The sequence below is a fragment of the Hyla sarda genome, chromosome 2 (assembly GCF_029499605.1).
Source record: "Hyla sarda isolate aHylSar1 chromosome 2, aHylSar1.hap1, whole genome shotgun sequence".
NCBI classification, from domain to species: domain Eukaryota; kingdom Metazoa; phylum Chordata; class Amphibia; order Anura; family Hylidae; genus Hyla; species Hyla sarda.
In genome coordinates, this window is record NC_079190.1 from 98021611 (window position 1) to 98048047 (window position 26437).

At 44.4% G+C, this 26437-nt stretch overlaps 1 protein-coding gene across 2 annotated transcripts in view; it reads left to right on the top strand.

The window, feature by feature from the left end:
* The window catches only part of LETMD1 (LETM1 domain containing 1), a 116200-nt gene that overhangs the window by 34558 nt on the left and 55205 nt on the right, over positions 1 to 26437 (top strand). The window contains exon 2 of one of the 2 annotated variants that reach the window (XM_056562643.1): positions 11413 to 11560. The exons of the other annotated variant lie outside the window; for it this stretch is intronic. The gene's annotated coding sequence lies outside the window, so the exon portion shown is untranslated. The remainder of the gene's footprint in view (positions 1 to 11412; positions 11561 to 26437) is intronic. 2 annotated transcript variants of the gene reach the window in all.

A 26437-nucleotide genomic window follows, 5' to 3' on the forward strand; every position in this document is an offset into this window, starting at 1 on the left:
AAAGGGTTGGCCAGTCCATATCATCAATGCCTTCCTCTTGCAGGAACTGCTGATACACTCCAGCCACATGTGGTCTAGCATTGTCTTGCATTAGGAGGAACCAAGGGCCAACCGCACCAGCATATGGTCTCACAAGGGGTCTTAGGATCTCATCTCGGTACCTAATGGCAGTCAGGCTACCTCTGGCAAGCACATGGAGGGCTGTGCATTCCCCCAAATAAATACCACCCCACACCATTACTGACCCACCACCAAACCGGTTTTCCTTGAGGATGTTGCAGGCAGCAGAACGTTCTTCACTGGGTCTCCAGACTCTGTCACGTCTGTCATGTGCTCAGTGTGAACTTGATTTCATCTGTGAAGAGCACAGGGCACCAGTGGCGAATTTGCCAATCTTGGTGTTCTCTGGCAAATGCCAAATGTCCTGCACTGTGTTGGGCTCTAAGCACAACCCCCACCTGTGGACGTCGGCCCTCATACCAACCTCATCGAGTCTGTTTCTGACCGTTTGAGTGGTGAGTGGACGCATGCACATTTGTGGCCTGCTGGAGGTCATTTTGCAGGGCTTTGGCAGTGCTCCTCCTTCTCCTCCTTGCACAAAGGCGGAGGCAGCGGTCCTGCTCCTGGGTTGTTGCCCTCCTACGACCTCCTCCACATCTTCTGATGTACTGGCCTGTATCCTGGTAGCGCCTCCATGCTCTGGACACTATGCTGACAAACACAGCAAACCTTCTTGTCAAAGCTCGCATTGACGTGCCATCCTGGATGAGCTGCACTACCTGAGCCACTTGTGTGGGTTGTAGATGCAGTCTCATGCTACCACTAGAGTGAAAGCACCGCCAGCATTCAAAAGTGACCAAAACATCAGCCAGGAAGCATAGGAACTGAGAAAGGGTCTGTGGTCACCACCCGCAGATCCACTCCTTTATTGGGAGTGACTTGCTAATTGCCTATAATTTCCACCTGTTGTCTGTTCCATTTGCAGAACAACTTGTGAAATTGATTGTCAATCAGTGTTGCTTCCTGAGTGGACAGTGTGATTTCACAGAAGTGTGAATGACTTGGAGTTACATTGTGTTGTTTAAATGGGCACTTTCATTGAAAAAAAATGTTTGCTATTGCACCCCTATGGTAACTAAAACATCTTTCTAATGTACTTTTTTTTTTTTTTTTTTTAAATGAAGTCTTCTATGTTTTATTTGTGTTTAAAAAAGCTGCCACTAGGTGGCTGCCTACTTGTCCAGAGCACATTTTCCTCCATCTTTTCAACAGACTTTGGACTCCTGCTGGCCTGCCAGAAGTCCAAACACAGGAAATGCAAAAAAATAATTTTGGAAACTACACCCCTCACGGAATGTAACAAGGGGTATAATGGGCCTGAACACCCCACAGGTGTTTAATGAAAATTCTTCAAAGTTGGATGGAAAAATGAAAAAAAAAAATTTCACTAAAATGCTGGTGTTACCCTAAATTTTTCATTTTCACATGGAAAAATAGGAAAAAAGCCCCCAAAATTTGTAACCCCATTTCTTCTGAGTAAGAACATACCCCATATGCGGATGTAAAGTGCTCTGCTGGCGCACTACAATGCTCAGAAGAGAGGGAGCGCCATTGGGAATTTGAAGAGAAAATTTGTCCGGAATTGATGGCCACGTGTGTTTACAAAGCCCCCATAGTTCCAGAACAATGTACCCCCCCCCCCCACATGTGACCCATTTTGGAAACTACACCCCTCACTAAATGTAATAAGGGGAACAATGAGCATTTACACCCCACAGGTGTCTGACAGATTTTTGGAACAGTGGTCCGTGAAAATGAAAAATGTAATTTTTCATTTGCACAGACCACTGTTCCAAAGATCTGTCAAACGCCAGTGGGGTGTAAATACTCACTGCACCCCTTATTAAATTCTGTGAGGGGTGTAGTTTCCAAAATGGGGTCACATGTGGGGGGGGGGGTTCCACTGTTCTGGCACCACGGGGGGGCTTTGTAAACGCACATGGCCCCCGACTTCTATTCCAACCAAATTCTGTCTCCAAAAGATCAATGGCGCTCCTCCTCTTTTGAGCATTGTAGTGCGCCAGCAGAGCACTTGACATCCACACATTGGGTATTTCCATACTCAAAAGAAATGTGGTTACAAATTTTGGGGGTCAATTTCTCCTATTACCCCTTGTAAAAGTGTAAAATTTGGGGGAAAACCAGCATTTTAGTGAATTTTTTTTTCATTTACACATCCGACTTGAACAAAAAGTCGTCAAACACCTGTGAGGTGTTAAGGCTCACTGTACCCCTTGTTGCGTTCCTTGAGGGGTGTAGTTTCCAAAATAGTATGCCATGTGTTTTTTTTTTTTTTTTTTGCTGTCCTGGCACCATAGGGGCTTCCTAAATGCGACATGCCCTCCAAAAACCATTTCAGCAAAATTCGCTTTTCAAAAGCCAAATGTGACTCCTTCTCTTCTGAGCATTGTAGTGCGCCAGCAGAGCACTTGATGTCCACACATGGGGTATTTCCATACTCAGAAGAGATGGGGTTACAAATTTGGGGGGGGGGGCATTTATTATCCCTTGTAAAAATTTAAAATTTGGGGGAAAACTAGCATTTTAGTGAAAAAAATAAATAATTTACACATCCAACTTTAACAAAAAGTTGTGAAACACCTGTGGGGTGTTAAGGCTTACTGGACCCCTTGTTACGTGCCTTGAGGGGTGTAGTTTCCAAAATAGTATGCCTTTTTTTTTTTTTTTTTTTTTTTGCTGTTCTGGCACCATATGGGCTTCCTAAATGCGACATGCCCCACAAAAACCATTTCAGAAAAACTCACTCTCCAAAATCCCACTGTCGCTCCTTCCCTTCCCTCTACTGCACCCGCCGAACACTTGACATACACATATGAGGTATTTCCTTACTCGAGAGAAATTGGGTTACATATTTTAGGAAGATTTCTCTCCTTTTACCCCTTTTAAAAATTAAAAAACTGGGTCTACAAGAACATGCGAGTGTAAAAAGTGAAGATTTTGAATTTTCTCCTTCAATTTTCTGCTATTCCTGTGAAATACCGAATGTCATTTTGAATACTTTGAGGGGTGCAGTTTTTATAATGGGGTCATTTGTGGGGTATTTCTAATAAGAAGACCCTTCAAATCCACTTCAAAACAGAACTGGTCCCTGAAAAATTTCGATTTTGAAAATGTTTTGCCAAAAATTGGAAAATTGCTGCTATACTTTGAAGCCCTCTGATGTCTTTCAAAAGTAAAAACATGTCAACTTTATGATGCAATCGTAAAGTAGACATGTTGTATATGTGAATCAATATATAATTTATTTGGAATATTAATTTTCCTTACAAGCAGAGAGCTTCAAAGTTAAAAAATGCAAAACTTTCAATTTTTTCATAAAATTTTGGAATTTTCACCAAGAAACGATGCAAGTATCGACAAAATTTTACCACTAACATAAAGTAGAATATGTTACGAAAAAACTCTCGGAATCGGAATGAAAGGTAAAAACACCCCAGAGTTATTAATGCTTAAAGTGAAAGTGGTCAGATGTTCAAAAAATGGCCGGGTCCTACAGTGAAAATTGGCTGGGTCCTTAAGGGGTTAAAGGGGTACTACCGTGCTGACAACTTATCCCCTATCTAAAGGATAGGGGATAAGTTGCCTGATCGCGTGGGGTCCTACCGCTGGGGACCCCTTTCGATCTCGCACGCAGCACCCCGCTGTCATCAGGCCCCGGAGCCAACATCGCTCGGGGTCTGATGACTGCCGATCACGGCGTGACGTCATGGCTCCGCCCCCATGTGACATCACGCTCCACCCCTCAATGTAAGTCTATGGCAGGGGGCGAGACAGTGAGGGGCGGAGCGTGACGTCACACAGGGGCGGAGCTGTGACGTCACGATGTTCGCTCCGGGGCCTGATGACAGCGGGGTGCTGCGTGCGAGATCGCGGGGGTCCCCAGCGGCGGGCAACTTATCCCCTATCCTTTAGTTAGGGGATAAGTTGTTAGCACAGTAGTACCCTTTAATGAGAGGTACTCTTTAAGTGTTCCCTTAATTTTTTTCAGCAGTATATGAATCAGTGATGTGAATTCATATTGCTGCTGTATAGTGCAGAGATGTAGAGCACAGAAGAAAGCAGCTCCACATCTCAATAGGATGAAGGATGATTGCAGCGGGTGTCAGGAGTGACACCCGCTGTTATCTGTCCTTAACTGCAGATACTACTGCTTCCAACATGGAGCACACTCTGCTCCATGCTGGGAGCTGTAGTACCTGCATTAATAGATAGATCGCAGTGGGTGTCACTTCTGACACCCACTGCGATCCTCCTGTATAAGCTATAGAAGTGGGCAGTCAGCCGCACTTCCCTGGTCCCCTGCCTTCTGTGATGTGAAGTTCTCTTCAAATCACAGATTTGTATATGCCGCTGAGAGTTATGATTGGCTGGAACCATCTGGCAAATCACAGCTCTCAGCAGGAAATATGAATCTGTGTTGTGAAGAGAACTTCACATCACAGAGTACAGTGCAGGGGAACAGAGAAGTGCAGCCGCGCCGCCTGCTTCTATAGATTATATAGGAGGATCGCAATGGGTGTCAGAAGGGCCTGAAGAAGCGCAAACGCGTGATACGGTCGTTGCCCGAAGTCTCACTACTGTCCGCTCTCCCCCTACACATGGATATCTGGATGTAACGAATAAAGACATCTGATGCTACAGAACGGTCAGTGCTCCGCGCTTTCTTTCTCTATGCCTGTGATAATTTACAAATCTGTTTTGATATACAAAAAAAAAAAAAAAAAGATTTTTCCTGGAATACCCCTTTAATTCAAAATATGGTCATGCAACTTGTTTTGTTTCTTGCAGTAAAGTGTGTCCTGCAAAAAAAAACACAAGCCCTCAAATAGCTCTGTCAGAGAAAATCTCATTGAAAGCTTTACATTTTCTTTTTACCTTTCTGAAACACTTGTAATGTCACAGTAACTTACCTCACAAAATTTTTTTTTTACCTGATAAAAACACCCTTGATTTCAGCTTACCACACTACACGACAGCTTACCACACTACACGACAGCTTACCACACTACACGACAGCTTACCACACTACACGACAGCTTACCACACTACACGACAGCTTACCACACTACACGACAGCTTACCACACTACACGACAGCTTACCACACTACACGTCAGCTTACCACACTACAACTCACTAAAACTACACTTGTAACCTCACAACAAATTACCTAATAAAATACACTTGTGAAGTCACAACAGCTTTCTTGTTTTAAACCTGCTTGTGATGTCACACCAGCATATCTATCAATAATATACACGTGATTATACAAAAGTTTTCCTGCTAAAAATATGTCACACACAACACCATATCTGACCAAAATCTGCAGAATGCCTGAGACCCACTTCTGAGTAGAATAACCTGAAAACCTTGGGGGAGATTTATCAAAATCTGTTCAGAGGAAAAAATGCCAAGTTGCCCATAGCAACCAATCAGAAAGTGACCCGGCTGCTCAGTTGGGCTGTTCGGGACCGCCGCAGTGAAATCGCGGCGTCCCGAACAGCTGACCGGACACTAGGAGGGCCCTTACCTGCCTCCTCAGTGTCCGATCGGCGAATGACTGCTCCGTGCCTGAGATCCAGGCAGGAGCAGTCAAGCGCCGATAACACTGATCACAGGCGTATGAATACACGCCTGTGATCTGTGTAAATGATCAGTGTGTGCAGTGTTATAGGTCCCTATGGGACCTATAACACTACAAAAAATAAAAAATAAAAAAGGGTTAATAAAGGTCATTTAACCCCTTCCCTAATAAAAGTTTGAATCACCCCCCTTTTCCCATAAAAAAAATAAAACAGTGTAAAAAATAAATAAATAAACATATGTGGTATCGCCGCGTGCGTAAATGTCCGAACTATAAAAATATACAATTAATTAAACCGTACGGTCAATGGGGTACGCGCAAAAAAATTCCAAAGTCCAAAAAAGCGTATTTTGGTCACTTTTTATACCATTAAAAAATGAATAAAAAGTGATCAAAAAGTCTGATCAAAACAAAAATCATAACGATAAAAACTTCAGATCACGGCGCAAAAAATGAGTCCTCATACCGCCCTATACATGGAAAAATAAAAAAGTTATAGGGGTCAGAAGATGACATTTTTAAACGTATTGTTACGCCGAGCGCTCCGGGTCCCCGCTCCTCCCCGGAGCGCTCACGGCGTCTCTCTCCCTGCAGCGCCCCGGTCAGTCCCGCTGACCGGGAGCGCTGCACTGACATGGCCGTTGGGGATGCGATTCGCACAGCGGGACGCGCCCGCTCGCGAATCGCATCCCAAGTCACTTACCCGTCCCGCTCCCCTGCTGTCATGTGCTGGCGCGCGCGGCTCCGCTCTCTAGGGCGCACGCGCGCCAGCTCTCTGAGACTTAAAGAGCCAGTGCACCAATGATTGGTGCCTGGCCCAATCACCTTGATTAGTTTCCACCTGTGCACTCCCTACTTATACCTCACTTCCCCTGCACTCCCTTGCCGGATCTTGTTGCCCTTGTGCCAGAGAAAGCCTTTCCTTGTGTGTTCCTAGCCTGTGTTCCAGACCTCCTGCCGTTGCCCCTGACTACGATCCTTGCTGCCTGCCCTGACCTTCTGCTACGTCCGACCTTGCTCTTGCCTTATCCCTTGTACCATGCCTATCTCAGCAGTCAGAGAGGTTGAGCCGTTGCCGGTGGATACGACCTGGTTGCTACCGCCGCTACAAGACCATCCCGCTTTGCGGCGGGCTCTGGTGAAAACCAGTAGCTACTTAGAACCGGTCCACCGACACGGTCCACGCCAAACCCTCTCTGACACAGAGGATCCACCTCCAGCCTGCCGAATCGTGACCGTAGATCCGGCCATGGATTCCGCTGAGGTGCCGCTGTCAAGTCTTGCCGACATTTCCACGGTGATTGCCCAGCAATCCCTAATGATCACCCAACGAAATCACCAGCTGGCATACTTGACCACCGTGACACAGCAACTTCAGTCACAGATACAGCAGCTGCTGCCGCAGATACAGCAACTTCAGTCACAGACACAGCAGCTGCAACAGCAACAACCATCTCCTCCGCCGGCTCCTGCAACTCCTCCGCAGCGACAGGCCGCTCCTAACCCCTGCTTGTCCCTGCCGGACAAATTTGATGGGGACTCTAGACTCTGCCATGGTCTCCTGCCTGGGAAGGCCCTGCCATGTGCCACACCGCTCGGAGCACCTCTCTCACAGTATCCTTTGCAATCCACCCCTGTGCCTCCCGCCGAGGAGGCTATGCAAGTGGATCGGTCTCGCCTGACCCCTGAAGAGAGGACTCGCCGCAAAAAGAAAGAATTACTTCTATACTGCACTGTGCGTTACCGCACAGAACCCCTGCTCTTGAGCATGGAACTTTTTGTTTTGCCCAAATGCTCCTCTGAAGTCCTCCTCGGTCTGCCATGGATCCAACGCCACTCCTCTACCCTTGTCTGGACCACCGGGGAGATCAAGAGCTGGGGTGCTTCTTGCCACAGAAAATGCCTCACGTCTGCTCCCAGTCCCGTCAGTCAAACCTCTGTGTCTCCCCCTTTACCTGGTCTCCCCAAGGCCTATCTGGACTATGCTGTGTCTCCTCCTCACAGCCCCCGTCCTGTTAACACTCTGCCCCGTGCCAAGCTTGACCCTCTTCCCTCCCTCCCCACCCCCACGCCTTCTTGTGTGCCCGCTGTTGATGTGGTTTCCCGGGGCTTCGCCACCATCTGGAAAAAGACTCTAAAATCCCTCATACTAGCCTCATCCCGGGTGAAGAAGCCTGCCGAAGAAAAATAAGAACTCCTCCTGTTTTTGTGTGGCTCTCCACCAAGTATATCCGCTTCCGTGTCCCCAGTTTTAATCTGGGACCACGTTATCTTGGACCCTTTTTAGTTGAGTGCTCTGAGGAGAGATCTTGGGAACCTGAGGACAACATCCTGGACAAAAGTCTTATCCTCAGGTTCTCAGGCTCCAAGAAGAGGGGGAGACCCAAGGGGGGGGGTACTGTTACGCCGAGCGCTCCGGGTCCCCGCTCCTCCCCGGAGCGCTCACGGCGTCTCTCTCCCTGCAGCGCCCCGGTCAGTCCCGCTGACCGGGAGCGCTGCACTGACATGGCCGTTGGGGATGCGATTCGCACAGCGGGACGCGCCCGCTCGCGAATCGCATCCCAAGTCACTTACCCGTCCCGGTCCCCTGCTGTCATGTGCTGGCGCGCGCGGCTCCGCTCTCTAGGGCGCGCGCGCGCCAGCTCTCTGAGACTTAAAGGGCCAGTGCACCAATGATTGGTGCCTGGCCCAATCACCTTGATTAGTTTCCACCTGTGCACTCCCTACTTATACCTCACTTCCCCTGCACTCCCTTGCCGGATCTTGTTGCCCTTGTGCCAGAGAAAGCCTTTCCTTGTGTGTTCCTAGCCTGTGTTCCAGACCTCCTGCCGTTGCCCCTGACTACGATCCTTGCTGCCTGCCCTGACCTTCTGCTACGTCCGACCTTGCTCTTGCCTTATCCCTTGTACCATGCCTATCTCAGCAGTCAGAGAGGTTGAGCCGTTGCCGGTGGATACGACCTGGTTGCTACCGCCGCTGCAAGACCATCCCGCTTTGCGGCGGGCTCTGGTGAAAACCAGTAGCTACTTAGAACCGGTCCACCGACACGGTCCACGCCAAACCCTCTCTGACACAGAGGATCCACCTCCAGCCTGCCGAATCGTGACACGTATAAATTTTCCTGCATGTAGTTATGATTTTTCCAGAAGTGCGACAAAATCCAACCTATATAAGTAGGGTATCATTTTAACCATATGGACCTACAGAATAATGATAAGGTGTAATTTTTACCGAAATATGCACTGCGTAGAAACGAAAGCCCCCAAAAGTTACAAAATGGCATTTTTTCTTCGATTTTGTCGCACAATGATTTTTTTTTCCGTTTCGCCGTGAATTTTTGGGTAAATTGACTAATGTCACTGCAAAGTAGAATTGGTGACGCAAAAAATAAGCCATAATATGGATTTCTGGGTGGAAAATTGAAAGGGTTATGATTTTTAAAAGGTAAGGAGGAAAAAACGAAAGTGCAAAAACGGAAAAACCCTGAGTCCTTAAGGGGTTAAAACTGAAAGAAGTGATCTGATTGGTTGCTATGGGCAACTGGGCAACTTTTCCTCAGCACAGGTTTTGATAAATCTCCACATTTGTTTATACAATTTATATATTAAAAAAATAAAAATAAAAAACGACACACACATCTTACTGATCCCCTACCAGGCTCTAAAATAATGTATGCCATCTCTAGGGGGCCCACAGACAATGGGGGAGATTTATCAAAACCTGTTCAGAGGCCTCTGCAAAATGAAAGAAGGGAACTGATTGGTTGCTATAGGCAACTGGACAACTTCTTTGCACAGGTTTTGATAAATTCCCCCCCCCCCCCAATGACCGGAGATGCCTTCTGCTATACTTATCCAAATAATAACATATAAAAGGCACATAACATAACAATGTTTATTAGAGAATGAATAGATCTGTGAGCTATATCTACATACCACTGCCATTGTTCATATAAAAAAAAAATAATTAGAAATACAAAACAAAAGATTGAACCCTGTTCAAAAGTCTGCATACCCTTAGTTCTTAAGGGTGCGTTCACACACTAGTAACTAGCAGCGGATTTTCCGCTGCGGGAAATCCGCTGCGAGTTACGCTACCATTCATTTGAATTGGTCCGCGGACAGTCCGCAAATCTGACACTATTGCGGACTGTCTGTGGATTCAATGTAATCAATGGTAGCGTAACTCGCAGCGGATTTCCCGCAGCGGAAAATCCGCTGCTAGTTACTAGCGTGTGGACGCACCCTAATACTGGATCTTTAGCATCAATGACAGTGCCCAGTCTTTTTTAATAGTTGTCTCTGTGGTCCTTCCCAGTGGTCCCCAAGCTGCATACTTCTTTGACTGAAATAACAAATGTAACATATGAGAACTTTAAGGTGATTTCAGGCTGAATTCTAAAATGTATTCAAAATCTTAAATATGTATTTCTTCATAGCTTAAAAAGCTGAACAAAATGAGAACCCAACAATTAAGGTTAAAAAAAAAAAATCCACCAACTTGTTTATTCTTAATTTTCAATGTTACCAAAAGTATGGGACCATGATAAAACTGGGTCAGGCTGGGTTCACACTACATTTTCTCCCATATGGGAGCGCATACGGCAGGGGGGAGCTGAAACCTCGCGCTCCCGTATGCCTTCAATGAGCCGGCCGGAGTGAAACGTTCGGTCCGGTCGGCTCATTTTTGCGCTGTATGCGCTTTTACAACCGGTCCTAAAACCGTGGTTGATCACAGTTTTAGGTACGGGGGGAAAGCGCATACAGCACAAAAATGAGCCGACCGGACCGAACATTTCACTCCGGCCGGCTCATTGAAATCAATGACATACGGGAGCGCATACAAAGGCATACGGGAGCACGAGGTTCCAGCTCCCCCCTACCGTATGCGCTCCCGTATGGGAAAAAACGTAGTGTGAACCCAGCCTCAGGGATATGGACTCCTATATATGAGATTCTTTGGCATGGGGACATTTAAATTGTTTATTGAAGACCGCCAGTATTCTAGCTTTCTTTTCTAGCTTGTAATACGTTTCTTATGCCCTATTAGCTTTTATGCAATGGGCTGCTAAAAAAAGCTTTTAGATCAATGTAAATATGTCTTTCTCATGTAATGACTATGTGAAGTTTGACACCTGCACCTTAGCACACATTAAGAATATTGCTTTCAGATGTGTCAGCATTTACATCTACAGGTGTGTCCTTTCGACCATACAGCTGAAACACCTAAACTGCTGACTTACAGGCATTTCCCTATCTGTTTAACCACTGTTGGGCTCAGTACGTGTTAGGTGTGGTTGGCAATGACACTTTCACCAGCTTCACAGGTTTAAAAGTCCAAACCTGGTTTTATTTAGTCCAAAATAAATAGTGGCAAAAAGTGCTGGCACTTTTCAGCATATAACATAAGCAATAAATAAAGAATGAATACATTCCTGTCTAGGCTCTAACTAAACTTCAGAATGTTACCTTGCCTATGCATGAACTCAAATTGTACAGTATCCAGGTGGTCAGACTTCCCACACCAGGCTCATGTCATTTTCTTGTCTCTATAACATAGACTGCACCAGTACTAACCTCTTCACCTGAGCTTAAAGAAGTAGCCTTCAAAGTTTTCCTTAATTCCAATCCAATCATCTTGTGTCAAATTTATTGTCAAAGCATTGTTGCAAATATTTTTCCAAGACTGTTAAAATTGTATTTGCCTTTTCTTTTGGTGATTTTAATTTTTTTGGTTCAACCCCCACAGATCCACCTGTATTTTTCATGTGCTTTCTCATTTTGGAATTTATTCGGGACTTCAAGTGAACCCATCCAAGTCCAAATCTATGGAATTCAATAGGCCACCAACTGCAGAAAGTTTAATCCCACTGAATTTTGGTTTTAGATGAAAACAGGTTAATATGTCTATGTTCTTATAATGCCTTGATGTAATCCCATAACCTAGGTTAATATCCTAGGGGAAAATAGCTGATCATGGGGGGTCCAACTGCTGGGACCCCCGAGATCACTGGGACAGGACATGCAGCGTGTGCTGCAGACGGCACACGCTCCATTAATTTCTATAGGAGCGTCATAAAGACCTGAGTACAACAATTAGGTATCATCGGCGAGCTAATAGAAAGGAATCAAGGGCGTGACGTCTACCAGTAGATGACACGCACTCCTCACTGAGAAAACCAGGGTCCTGTCCGGAGATCACGAGGGTACCAGCAGTCAGACCACCAGGATCAGCTACTTAACCCCTATCCTATGGATAGGGGATACGTTTACTTTTGTCGGAGTTTTTTGTGCCACCAATTCTACTTTGTCATTATGTCAGTCATTTTACCATTTTACCCAAAAATCTACGGCAAAACGGGAAAAAAAATCATTGTGAGACAAAATTGGAAAAAAAAACTTCATTTTGTAAATTTTGGGGGCTTCCGTTTCTACACAGTACATTTTTCGGTAAAAATGACACCTTCTCTTTATTCTGTAGGTCCATACGGCTAAAATGATACCCTACTTATGGAGGTTTGATTTTGTCGTACTTCTGGAAAAAATCATAACTACATGCAGGAAAATGTATACGTTTAAAATTGTCTGACCCCTATAACCTTTTTTATTTTTCCTCGTATGGGGCGGTATGAGGGCAAATTTATTGCGCCGTGATCTTAAGTTTTTAGCGGAACCATTTTTGCATTGATAGGACTTATTGATCGCTTTTTATAGGCAGGTAAGGAACTCCGGCTGTCTTGTAAGCTGTTCGGGATGCCGCGATTTTGCCGTGACAATCCCGAACAGCTCTGTGTCTAAAGCGCCGCGATACTGAACAGCGCCGCGTCTAAAGGGTTAATAGCGCACGGCACCGTGATCAGTGCTGCGTGCTATTAGCCGCGGGTCCGGCCATTGTTAGAGGCCGAGCCCGACCCGCTGTGGCCCCGCGTTTATAGATCGGGAGCGGACTCATGACGTACTGGTACGTCATGGGTCCTTAACCTCTTAAGGACCCAGGACGTACTAGAACGTCCTGGCACCCTGGGCTTTAAGGACCCAGGACATACTAGTACATCCTGGTGTTTCTCCGGTCTCTGCCGCGCCCCGGGCAGAGATCGGAAGCGGATGCCTGCTGAAATGCTTCAGCAGGCATCCAGGGCAAACGCCGAGGGGGGCCATGTAGGGCCCCTATGTCGGCGATCGCCGCAAATCGCTAGGGAAATCGCCCCTGCGATCTGCGGCAATACCGGGCTGATCGGGTCTCTGGGACCCGACTGCCCGGTAATTTTGTATGATCCCGGCTGTCACAGACAGCCAGGACCATGCTAACATATAGGAGCGAGGTGGCAAGCCGGCCACCTCCTCCTATACCCTGTGATCCGTCGGTTAGTTAACCAACCAATCGCAGGGGGGGTGGGGTGGTTACTTCCTCCCGCCCTGCCCGGCCCCTGGATGTCCGGAGAGGACGGGAGGAAGACCGGAGGACGCGGCGGGGGACGTGGGAGTGCTGGTGACCTGCCCCGGTACTTACCTCGTCCATGAAGACCCCGATACCGGCGATGAAGACAGCGGCGGCGGCGACAGGTGAGTGGATCTTCAGCTGCGGTCGGGCCCTTTACAGCAATGCACGTCACCGTAAAGCGACATGCATTGCTGTAATGGGACCCTGTAAACTACAACTCCCAGCATGCCCAGACAGCTCTTGGCATCTGGGCATGCTGGGAGTTGCAGTTTTGCAAAATGTGGAGGTCCACAGTTTGGAGACCACTGTGCCCTTCCAGATGTTGCAAAACTACACATCCTCAGCATGCCCTTACTGTCCAGGCATGCTGGGAGTTGTAGTTCTGTAACATCTGGCCCTTCAGATGTTGCAGAACTACAACTCCCAGCATGCCTGGACAGTTTTGGCATACTGGGAGTTGTAGTTTTGCAACATCTGGAGGGCTACAGCTTGGACACCACTACACAGTGGTCCCCAAACTGTTCTCCTCCAGCTGTTGCGTAACCACTACTCCCAATATGCCCTTCGGCTGCCTGGGCATGCTGGGAGTTGTGGTTTTGCAACAACTGGAGGCACACTGGTTGGGAAACATTGTCTGTTTCCTAACTCAGTGTTTCCCAACCCGTGTGCCTCCAGCTGTTGCAAAACTATAACTACCAGCATGCACTGATAGACCGTGCATGCTGGGAGTTGTAGCTTTGCAACAGCTGGAGGTCCCCCCCCCCCCCCCCCCCCCGTGAATGTACAGAGTACATTCACATGGGCAGGGGGCTTACAGTGAGTATCAGGCTGCAAGTTTGCGATGCAGCAAATTTTGCGCGGCAGCTCAAACTCGCAGCGGGAAACTCGCTGTAATCCCCCGCCCGTTTGACTGTACCCTAAAAACACTACACTACACTAACACAAAATAACATAAGTAAAAAACACTACATATACACATACCCCTACACAGCCCCCCTCCCCTCCCCAATAAAAATGAAAAACGTCTGGTACGCCACTGTTTCCAGAATGGAGCATCCAGCTGTTGCAAAACAATAACTCCCAGTATTGCCGGACAGCCGTTGACTGTCCAAGCATGCTGGGAGTTTTGCAACAGCTGGAGGCACCCTGTTTGGGAATCCCTGGCGTAGAATACCCCTATGTCCACCCCTATGCAAATCCCTAATTCAAGCCTCATATGCGCATGGCGCTCTCACATCGGAGCCCTGTCGTATTTCAAGGCAACAGTTTAGGGCCACATATGGGGTATCGCCGTACTCGTGAGAAATTGCCTAACAAATTTTGGGGGGCTTTTTCTCCTTTCACCCCTTTTGAAAAGGGGAAGTTGGGGTCTACACCAGCATGTTAGTGTAAAAAAAAATTTTTTACACTAACATGCTGGTGTTGCCCTATACTTTTCATTTTGACAAGAGGTAAAAGGGAAAAAAGCCCCCCAAAATTTGTATTGCAGTTTTTCCTAACTACGGAGATACCCCATATGTGGGCGTAAAGTGCTCTGGGCGCACAACAAGGCCCAGAAGGGAGAGTGCACCATGTACATTTGAGGTGATTTGCACCATGTACATTTGAGGTGATTTTGCCCTATGCAAATCCCTAATTCAGGCTTCATATGCGCATGGCTCTCTCACATCGGAGCCCTGTCGTATTTCAAGGCAACAGTTTAGGGCCACATATGGGGTATCGCCGTACTCGGGAGAAATTGCCTAACAAATTTTGGGGGGCTTTTTCTCCTTTCACCCCTTATGAAAAGGGGAAGTTGGGGTCTACACCAGCATGTTAGTGTAAAAAAAAAAAATTTTACACTAACATGCTGGTGTTGCCCTATACTTTTCATTTTGACAAGAGGTAAAAGGGAAAAAAGCCCCCCAAAATTTGTATTGCAGTTTCTCCCAACTACGGAGATACTCCATATGTGGGCGTAAAGTGCTCTGGGGCACACAACAAGGCCCAGAAGGGAGAGTGCACCATGTACATTTGAGGTGATTTGCACAGGGGTGGCTGATTGTTACAGCGGTTTTGACAAACGCAAAAAAAACAAAACCCCACATGTGACCCCATTTTGGAAACTACACCCCTCACGGAATGTTATGAGGGGTGCAGTGAGAATTTACACCCCACTGGTGTCTGACAGATCTTTGGAACAGTGGGCTGTGCAAATAAAAATTTTTGTACAGCCCACTGTTCCAAAGATCTGACAGACACCAGTGGGGGTAAATGCTCACTGTACCACTTGTTACGTTCCTCAAGGGGTCTAGTTTCCAAAATGGTATGCCATGTGGAGGTTATTTTGCTGTCCTGGCACCATAGGGGCTTCCTAAATGCAACATGCCCCCCGAGCAAAATTTGCTCTCAAAAAGCCAAATATGACTCCTTCTCTTCTGAGCATTGTAGTTCGCCCGTAGTGCACTTCAGGTCAACTTATGGGGTACCTCCATACTCAGAAGAGATGGGGTTACAAATATTGGGGGTATTTTCTGCTATTAACCCTTGCATAAATGTGAAATTTGTGGGTGAAACACAGTTTAATGAAATGTTTTATTTTTTTATTTTACGTATGCAAAAGTCGTGAAACCCCTGTGGGGTATTAAGGCTCACTTTATTCCTTGTTACGTTCCTCAAGGGGTCTAGTTTCCAAAATGGTATGCCATGTGTTTTTTTTTTTGCTGTCCTGGCACCATAGGGGCTTCCTAAATGCAACATGCCCCCAAAAAACATTTCTGAAAAACGTACTCTCCAAAATCCCCTTGTCGCTCCTTCGCTTCTGAGCCCTCTACTGCGCCCGCCGAACACTTTACATAGACATATGAGATATGTGCTTACTCGAGAGAAATTGGGCTACAAATACAAGTATACATTTTCTCCTTTTACCCTTTGTAAAAATTCTAAAATTGGGTCTACAAGAAAATGCGAGTGTAAAAAATTAAGATTGTGAATTTTCTCCTTCACTTTGCTGCTATTCCTGTGAAACACCTAAAGGGTTAAAATGCTGACTGAATGTAATTTTTAATACTTTGGGGGGGGGGGGGTGCAGTTTTTATAATGGGGTCTTTTGTGGGGTATTTCTAATATGAAGACCCTTCAAATCCACTTCAAACCTGAACTGGTCCCTGAAAAATAGTGAGCTTGAAAATTTTGTGAAAAATTGGAAAATTGCTGCTGAACTTTGAAGCCCTCTGTTACCACTATGTTAAAGTAGAATATGTCACGAAAAAACAATCTCGGAATCAGAATGATAACTAAAAGCATTCCAGAGTTATTAATGTTTAAAGTGACAGTGGTCAGATGTTCAAAAAATGGCCGGGTCCTAAGGTGCAAAATGGCTGGGTCCATAAGGGGTTAAGAGGTTAAAGGGGTACTCCGGTGGAAAACTTTTTTTTTTTTAATCGACTGGTACCAGAAAGTTCAACAGATTTGTAAATTACTTATATTAAAAAATCTTAATCCTTCCAGTACTTATTAGCTGAGGAATACTACAGAGGAAATTATTTTCTTAGAATTGCTAAGTTTTGTGAAACTGGTTCAGTGTTGTATTTGCCAAAATGTGGACGAATGAAATCTGTCACTAATGAAGAAACATCAGTGGCTATCCTAGCTTCATTCAGCAAGAGCCCACAGTATAGCACTCGCCGCATGTCACTGGAGAGTGGCATAAGTCCAACATCCCTTCGGTGGATATTAGCTACTCACAAATGGCACCCTTACAAACTCTAGCTACTGCAGCATCTCAACGAGGATAACCCAGATCGGCGCACTGAATTAGCAAAATGGGCAAAACAAAAATTGGAACAGGACCCTCAGTTTACGCAGAAGATTTTGTTCAGTGATGAGGCAAACTTTTATGTGAATGGTGAAGTTAACAAACAAAACCACCGCTATTGGTCTGACACTAACCCACATTGGATAGATCCCTCCAAGACTGTTGGAACACAAAAAATGATGGTATGGTGTGGTATATGGGGTACAAAGATAGTGGGGCCATTCTTTATCAATGGAAACCTCAAGACCACTGGATGTGCGAAATTGCTACATGATGATGTGTTTCCCTCTTTATGCACTGAAGCTGGCACGTTCCCTGAGTTTTTCCAGCAAGATGGTGACCACCACATTATGGGTGTCAGGTCCGAGCATTCCTAGATGAACAGTTTCCTGGAAAGTGGATTGGTCGTTGTGGGCCAGTTGAATGGCCCACAAGGTCTCCCGATCTGACCCCCTTAGACTTTTATCTTTGGGGTCATCTGAAGGCAATTGTCTATGCTGTGAAGATACGAGATGTGCAGCACCTGAAACTACGGATACTGGAAGCCTGTGCTAGCATTTCTCCTGCGGTGTATATAGTAGTATATAGCAGTGTATACGGATACTGGAAGCCTGTGCTAGCATTTCTCCTGCGGTGTTGCTATCAGTGTGTGAAGAGTGGGAGAAGAGGGTTGCATTGATAATCCAACACATTTCATAAGTGGTGAGAAACTTGTAAATAACTCATGAAAGAATAAAGTTACGTTAAAACCAAGCACATCATTGTTTTTCTTGTGAAAATCCCAATAAGTTTGATGTGTCACCTGACCCTCTTCCTATTGAAAAAAACAATGGCCCACCCTCAGGGTGGGCCATTTCTATGGATACACCTTAATAAAATGGGAATGGTTGGTGATATTAACTTCCTGTTTGTGGCACATTAGTATATGTGAGGGGGAAAACTTTTCAAGATAGGTGGTGACCATGGCGGCCATTTTGAAGTCGGCTATTTTGAATCCAACTTTTGTTTTTTCAATAGGAAGAGGGTCATGTGACACATCAAACTTATTGGGAATTTCACAAGAAAAACAATATTGTGCTTGGTTTTAATGTAACTTTATTCTTTCATGAGTTATTTGTGTGGTGGCCATAGGTGAGGTCCGCAGCCACCACTACGCTTGGGGTTAGCTACTTGGTTCTTGGGGGGGTTATGAACCCAGGGTTGGATGGTATTAACCCTTAATGTCACGTGACGCCACTGTAGTCTTGGTATCTCCCGGGGTACTACAGGTCCGGGGAACTCCGTCTCCCCACAGGCTAGCAAGGAAAGAATTGATTCCACACTAGGTTGCAGTTTAACGGAGGCTTTACTAACTTGAAGATAGGTGGTACAATCTCCAAAGTGCTCAACCAAAGTCTCCCAAAGGTTTAACAGACAGTCTCTAAAGGACCACACAGCTTGCAGTGCTTGGACTTGATATTGCATATATGCTTGGCTCTTACGGCCGGACTAGGAGTTTTAGGTCTGCGCTATATTAGGCTTGAGATTAAAGTCACTTACTGAAGTGTCGGTAGATTTGTGGCTTTTCGCCGGAAGATAATGAATTGTCCTTTAGGAATTCTCTGATCAAGGCTGAAATAAAGGCTTGCTATTAGTTGGGGTTACTTCATGCTTTTCTTATCTCTCTCATCTTTGCTTTCACTCCTCTGCGGATTCTTCACTCTGAACTCCACTCTGTACTCTGAACTGAATGAACTGCTTTACTCCTCTACTCCTCCACTCTCCTACTCCCCTCCAGAATTCCTCTACACAGGAAATACCACCCCTTATAAGGGAAGGCTAAACTAAAGCCCATTGGCCAGGCAGCTGCGGATCATAGAGTTGTCTGTATCCCCTTTAGTATTTACAATAAAGTTACATACAAGTAATAACATAAGATAACACCTTACACAAAAGTTTAGTCTAGCCCTCAGTCCTCCACTCTCACATACCCTGACTAAGCATGAGGTTGCTAGGTAACATACTTACAGCTACAGACACCTACTAACGGATTTCTAAGTTATAACAGTGCAAATACACATTAGAAATGGTTGAGTCCCTGCAGGGGAGCCCAAAGGACACTGGAGGTCTCAATCTGACAGGGCCTAAAATACCTTGACACAATGTACCTGTACTGGGACACCACATTTACAAGTTTCTGACCACTTATAAAATGTGTGAAATGTGCTTCCCATTGTGTTGGATTGTCAATGCAACCCTCTTCTCCCACTCTTCACACACTGGTAGCAACACTGCTGGAGAAATGCTAGCACAGGCTTCCAGTATCCATAGTTTTCAGGTGCTGCACATCTCGTATATTCACAGCATAGACAATTGCCTTCAGATAACCCCAAAGATAAAAGTCTAAGGGGGTCAGACCTTGGGGGCCATTCAACTGGCCCACGAAGACCAATCCACTTTCCAGGAAACTGTTCATCTAGGAATGCTCGGACCTGGCACGTTCCCTGAGTTTTTCCAGCAAGATGGTGTACCACCACATTATGGGTGTCAGGTCCGAGCATTCCTAGATGAACAGTTTCCTGGAAAGTGGATTGGTCGTTGTGGGCCAGTTGAATGGCCCCCAAGGTCTAGCGATCAGACCCCCTTAGACTTTTATCTTTGGGGTCATCTGAAGGCAATTGTCTATGCTGTGAAGATACGAGATGTGCAGCACCTGAAACTACGGATACTGGAAGCCTGTGCTAGCATTTCTCCTGCGGTGTTGCTATCAGTGTGTGAAGAGGGGGAGAAGAGGGTTGCATTGACAATCCAACACAATGGGCAGCACATTGAACACATGTCATAAGTGGTCAGAAACTTGTAAATAACTCATGAAAGAATAAAGTTACATTAAAACCCAGCACATCATTGTTTTTCTTGTGAAATTCCCAATAAGTTTGATGTGTCACATGACCCTTTTCCTATTGAAAAAACTAAAGTTGGTTCAAAATGGCCAACTTCAAAATGGCCGCCAAGGTCACCACCCATTTTGAAAAGTTTCCCCCCTCACATATTCTAATGTGCCACAAACAGGAAGTTAATATCACCAACCATTCCCATTTTATTAAGGTGTATCCATATAAATGGCCCACCCTGTAGTAGAAATGTATATATAGGGGTCAGTATATAGTATAAATTCATTTGTGGGGACCAGTATATAGTTAATTTATATGTTTGGTCAGTATGTAGTAAAAATTTATATGTGGTGGTATTAAAGGGGTATTCCAGGATTTTTTTTTTATTTGACTACGCTACAGGGGCTGTGAAGTTAGTGTAGTTCATAATATAGTGTCTGTACCTTTGTGTGACGGTTTTCTCACAATTCTTCTGTGATTTTCACCCTACTATTTATTTTTAACAGCATACAAAATGACTGTTGTCTCAGATTTTTCCCAGCTTGCAATGCGGCCGAGACCTGACTCACAAGTCAGCTGATGACAGGGAACCTGTCTGCTTCAATGGGTGGAGGGATCAATCTGCAACTAATGCAACAGCTGTAGGCACCCTGATTGAAAACCACAGGTCTTGTGTTTCAATGGGTGGGGTGGCTGATGTGTGGGAGGGAGAAAAATGGCATTGTGGGATTTGTAGTCAAAAAAACATAAGTCAAACAGGAAATACAAGTTCACAAAAAGCTAGCCACAGGGTTATGGTAATCTCACAACATAGTCATTTAGCCCCAAGACAAGCGCATATCCTTCCTAAGCATGTCCATTACTGTCTGCCAGGTACGTACTAAAATCACCTTATGGTGGATAAACCCATTAAAAGATTTATAAAAAATAAATAAATAATAAATAAGGAGATATACATGTTATTGTATTTGGTCAGCGCACCTCTATAGGTGTGGCTCACACATGTGTCAGTGGCGCATGGTGCCCCCATGATCCACCCCTGCCCCCGCTGTGGACCTCACTACCAGACTTCGAAGGGTAAAGGGTTAATTTGCCGACGCTATGCTGGTATGTGATGCAACGTGACTGGACATGGGAGAGCTTCTTGATATGTCAAGCATATATAACTAATTATGCAAATTAGCATGGCCAGTATTTTTTTTTTTTTTGCAAGAAAGATGTCAGCCCGAGCAGTTGGATAGCCTTGCTGGTAACACAGATGGCCCTTGGACACCTTCAGTGGCAACACAAGAATGCCAGTGGAGAGGTTTCTGCCTCCTTGGTGGTGTTCCTCCACTTTAATCCGAAGCCTCTCCTGTCCAGTTCCGTGGCCAGGCTTTGGTCCTGGTCTTCCCTGCCTTTATCATTAGTGAGTAGGGTGAATATATTTTAAATTATTTATCTCCCTAAATTACACTACCTTTTTCACCTATCACCCACTTTCCCTTCCAAACGTTTATTTAAACAACTAAACAGTGCTCTGAGATTCTTTTACTGGCAGGGTAGGCCTCGTAGATTTGGTCAGGCTCTTCTCCCGGCACCTAAGCAGCAAGGTGGGTTGGCGGCTCCTAATATGTATATCTACTTTCTTGCTTCTCAGCTTGTGTATGCAGCCTGGTGGATTAAACTGGATCTCTCTAATGTGGCTACGGCCTTGGATCTCATGGGTTCGTATGAAACTCTCACTAGTACATTGTACATGTATTCTCCCTCCTCTTCTTTCCTGGGTTCTATAAAAACTGTGGCTGCAGTTTTGTTTACGGTATCTGGAGGCTTCCCACAACCCGCTGTCTCCCCTAGAACACCCCTGTGGGCAAATGTACATTTACCTCACCTCCCGGAGTTGGAGGCAGCAGGTTTCTGGGCACTCACTGAGTCAAATTTGCTATTCATTTGTTTGGAGATGACCAATCATTTCTGTCCTTTTCTGATATGCCCTCAGGGTGCCTTTTATAGGTATCTCCAGCTGAAACATGCGGTACAGTTTGGCTCTCTGGAGGTTGCTCCTGCGTTTTCATATGTGGAGTTGCTCCTGGGCTCCGCAGACCTCTCTAAGCCACTCACACAAGCATATGCCCATATGTGGGGCCCAATCCATTTCCTTTTGCCTATTTGAAGTGGGTGGAAGATATGCCAGCTCTATCTGAGGATCAGTGGAGGGAGGTGGAGCGGACTTACCACTCTACAGTAGTTAGTGCAAGGGACATGCTGATCCAGTCTCTCTTCATTCTCCATCTATATTATACCGCTGTGAAGTCGAAGCATATTGGGGTCTCTCCTTCTGATGTATGCTTTAGGTGTGTGTCCGAGGTGGGGGCGTTTCTTCATGTGATCTGGAGCTGTCTGTGTGTTGCACCTTTCTGGAGAGAGGTGATGCAGTATTTGGTGGACCATTTAGATGTCCCGTTCCTTCTGGTCCCTGAGGTTTGTTTGTAGGGTCTTATTAACGTGGTGGATTCGGATTGAAGGTCTTCTGTGTTTTAGGTAAGGAATGCATTGTGTGTTGCAGAGGCTGAGAGTATGAGCTTTTTATTATATTTACATATAACAATTATTTTAAATATAATTTTCTTTTTCTTTTTCCTCGTAAGGGCTACACCTCCCTATCCCTATTTCTTACCTGTGGCCAGATAGGAGGGGCAGCACATTCCCTGGTTGTCTATTCTACATGCCCTCAGCAGCCTATTTAGTGAAGAGGGGGCCAGCATACATAATCTTCCACTTCCTGCATCTTCTCTCTGAAACTTTTGTGAGTCTGGCCTTTACCACAAAGCCTGACAATTGGGGACTATGATAGCTGCAGGGAAGCAGAAAATATGCACCAATTTGACATCACTATGCTTAAAAGTGACACGACAATGCCCAACTATGACACAATAATACTGATAAGAGAAATCACATCACCTATTGTGTCATAAGGTTTTACTTCATTTAAGATAGGGCAGGATACCAGAGACTATTAATAATATATTGGGCAGACTAGATGGGCCAAATGGTTCTTATCTGTCGACCCACAACATTTCTACAATGCTCAAATGTGACATTACAAAGTACCCCTTTAAGGTACTGTTATGTGGTTAAAGGGGTATTCCAGGCCAAAACTTTTTTTTATATATCAACTGGCTCCGGAAAGTTAAACAGATTTGTAAATTACTTCTATTAAAAAATCTTAATCCTTCCAATTATTACCAGCATTGCAAATTGCCGTGAAGTGGTCTGGATTCCTGCCTCTTTTTCACCCTCTGTATATATATATATATATATATTAACTACAGCCCCAGTATGGAGTTTCATATTTTCTTTTTATATCTATATTTGTTATTCTAACCCCGATTGTGGGATGTCCAATAGATACACCAATCTTGGATTGGAACAATGCATTTCTAAAGCATTGTTCCTATATTAGGCTCATTTGCATACTGGTCCCCTTGCCAGTTTTGGCAATGACAGCTATGCATGAGTGACAGTCATCTATGCCTCTGTATCTCGCCATTCATAGTTTGTATCCAGGATAATTGAATTCCTCCATTCTTTATCTATCATCTATCTAACTAATACATCTACAGACATCGGCATCTGCTATTTGACATTGACAGGGCGGCGTGTGTTTGTTTACATGCGATCGCACGCCCCTGCTGGCGTCATGGGGGTGGTGCGCCGTGCTGCATATAAGCAGATTAGCCGACGGATGTGACGTCAGACGCCATCGCTCCCCACACGAGGAGAGAGCGGCCGGACAACTCTGGCTCCCGCTGACAGCGGGACTGCGCCTGTATACAGTCTGCAGCTCGGCTAACCGTGAGTAATTATACACTATCATTGAATAGTGTGGGGCTTTCTTTTCAGGTCCGTTACCTCAAAATGTTTTTTTCTCTTTTGTAGGTGGACCTGGTTCATGCCGACTGCATCATATTTCTGTGTGCATAAGTGACCCTAGGGATAGCATTTTCTTTCCCACAGGAATAAACACCCTGCATATATTACACTTTGCAGGTTTTAATAGGGATAGAAATTTCTTTCTAGGTTCCTGGGTCACTGTATTTACCTATGTACATACTATGTTATGGATGTCACTTTGTACTCAATTGACTCCCTTACTGTGCATATATAGAAATGTACCCTTCTCTTAACAGTTGATGGATATGGATGATTAATCATACAATTCATATCCTCTCGGTCATTGACTTGTTTATACCCCCTGAGGACGTTCGCTATATACAAGCGAGCAGAAACGCGTTGGGTGTTGAATACTATTCTCTATAGGTGTGCAACTAACTGCACCCTCTAGTGAGAGGTGGCTTGGGACTGGCTGGGCCCTGCAAAGTCCCGAATTCACCTTGCTGTTGTCCTTAACAAGACCGAGTTGTCTTCATAAAATTGTCATAACACATAGACACTTGTTATTATATTTAATTTTGACATTAAAAGTTAAGTTTTATAGAGCACATCCCGGACACTGATAGTCCTATTTCTCATATTATTTATGCTGGGTGTATCAACTGATACTAGGGACACGGCGTAGATCCCCCTCTAATGTTCTACGATTTTTGTAAATATCCTTCCAATAGTTATTAGCTTCTGAAGTTGAGTTGCTGTTTTCTGTCTAACTGCTTTCTGATAATCTCCCATCATGCACAGCTCCCAGGACGTGACATCATCATTGAGCAGTTAGACAGAAAACTTCAGAAGCTAATAACTATTGAAAGGATTAAGATTTTTTAATAGAAGTCATTTACAAATCTGTTTAACTTTCCGGAGCCAGTTGATATATATATATATATATATATATATAAAAAAAAGTTTATGCCTGGAATACCCCTTTAACATTTTATGACACAATTACTTAATATCTACTTAGTGCCAATAACTAGAGCACCAACTACCAAATCACACATTTTTACTGATGAGGCATAGAAACCCCTTTTGCACCTAACGAATCTGAAATAAGTTGAGGAATGGACTAAAATACATCACAAGTTTCTTCTTCTTCATGGTTTCTTTTTCATGGTGTTTCTAAACTAGGGTGTCAGTAGCCTGGTAATAGGCTCCCTACCACTGTAGGTAGCGCTCGGCTCCAAACTATACCGGACTTCAGAACTGGATCCTGTGGGGATCAGAGGTATGTTAGAATACCAACGAATGGTGAAATACCTTTGAAAACCACCTGCTAGCATTACAGCAATGCCTTTTCTCCATTTCCCCTTTTTTTCAGGTGCCCCCCAGGAAAACCGATGGTCCAGTATTTATTAGATTGTTTGCTTCAGTAAACGAATATGAAGATGGCATTTATTTACAAGCATATAATGCACATTATAATTCCAATAAGCAACATCTAAGATTCTTTATTTATTATTGTTTTTTGTATCTCGTTGTATTATCGGTCTAGGATACAAGACTGGATGAGTAACTGTACCTCTATAGTTGTTCCCCTGAGGAAGCTGCAAAACGTAGCGGAAACGCATTGGGTTATATGTACATTGCGCAAATCTAATTTAATCCATTTTTTTATGGGTCACAAAATTGGTGTATTTTAAACTGAACTAGTAAAGGTTATGTTTTAAGAGCACTTCCTATTGGTTTAATTCCCCTATATATTTAAACTAGGGCGAGATAATCTTTGACACGGAACTGTTGCCACCTTGTGGCAAGAAATGCATTCCTTTTAAATAAACTTACAGTTAGTCAACTTTTTTTTTTTGTTTTTTTTTATCTCACAAACTTTAAGCAGCAGGGGCATAATAGCAACAAATTAATTCATTTTTAGAAACTTTTAATACTTTATTAGACAGTGTTGAAAACTTCTCAGAACAGGGGGGAATGTTAAGTGGAGGTGTAAAATGTACCAGATTTATTATTGGTGTGTGCCAATATTTTAGCTCTAAATTTTGAAGTGAAAAAAGTGTAGGAAACCTTAGTGAAAGATCTACTGTAGAAAGACAGAATCTACCATGGTAAAAAAACATTCTGCTTTCACACAGTAGCAAACAAGTTTATGATTGCAAAAAAAAAAAAGCAAGTGAACCTTTTAGAATTAGTTGGATTTCCACTTTAATTACTAATAAAATGTCTTATTGTTATCAAAGTCACAATTACAGAAAAACACAATCTCACTAAACTAATGACCTAAACATTTATGTGTCTTATTAAACACAATTATGGACATTTATCAACGGGTTTAGTCAGGTTTTCTTTACTATAATTGTCGCAAAATTGTCGCAACTGCGACTACACGATTTTTCGTGCGACATTTTGACTGGAAAGCGAGAAAAGCAAGTTTTCCTAAAATTTACTATGTAGTAATAATTTTAAAATGGACTACGGGTAGTCAGGTATTTATTAACTGCGACAGTCGCAACTGCGCAAAAAAAAGTCGCAACAGCGTTAAAAATTGACTAAATTTACTCCAGCTCAAACATGGAGCAGAAAAAGCTACTACCAAAGTAAAAAAGGAAAAATTGCTTACGTGAAAGAAAATTATCAACAGGCTGAAAGCAGTTGATAAATAAGTCACACATAAGCAAAAAAAAGTAAGGAAAACATTTCTAAAAAAAGGAATACATAAGCAAAGATTGATAAATGTCCCTCAATAAGTAAACATGGAATTTCCAAGTAAAATTCTGGAGCA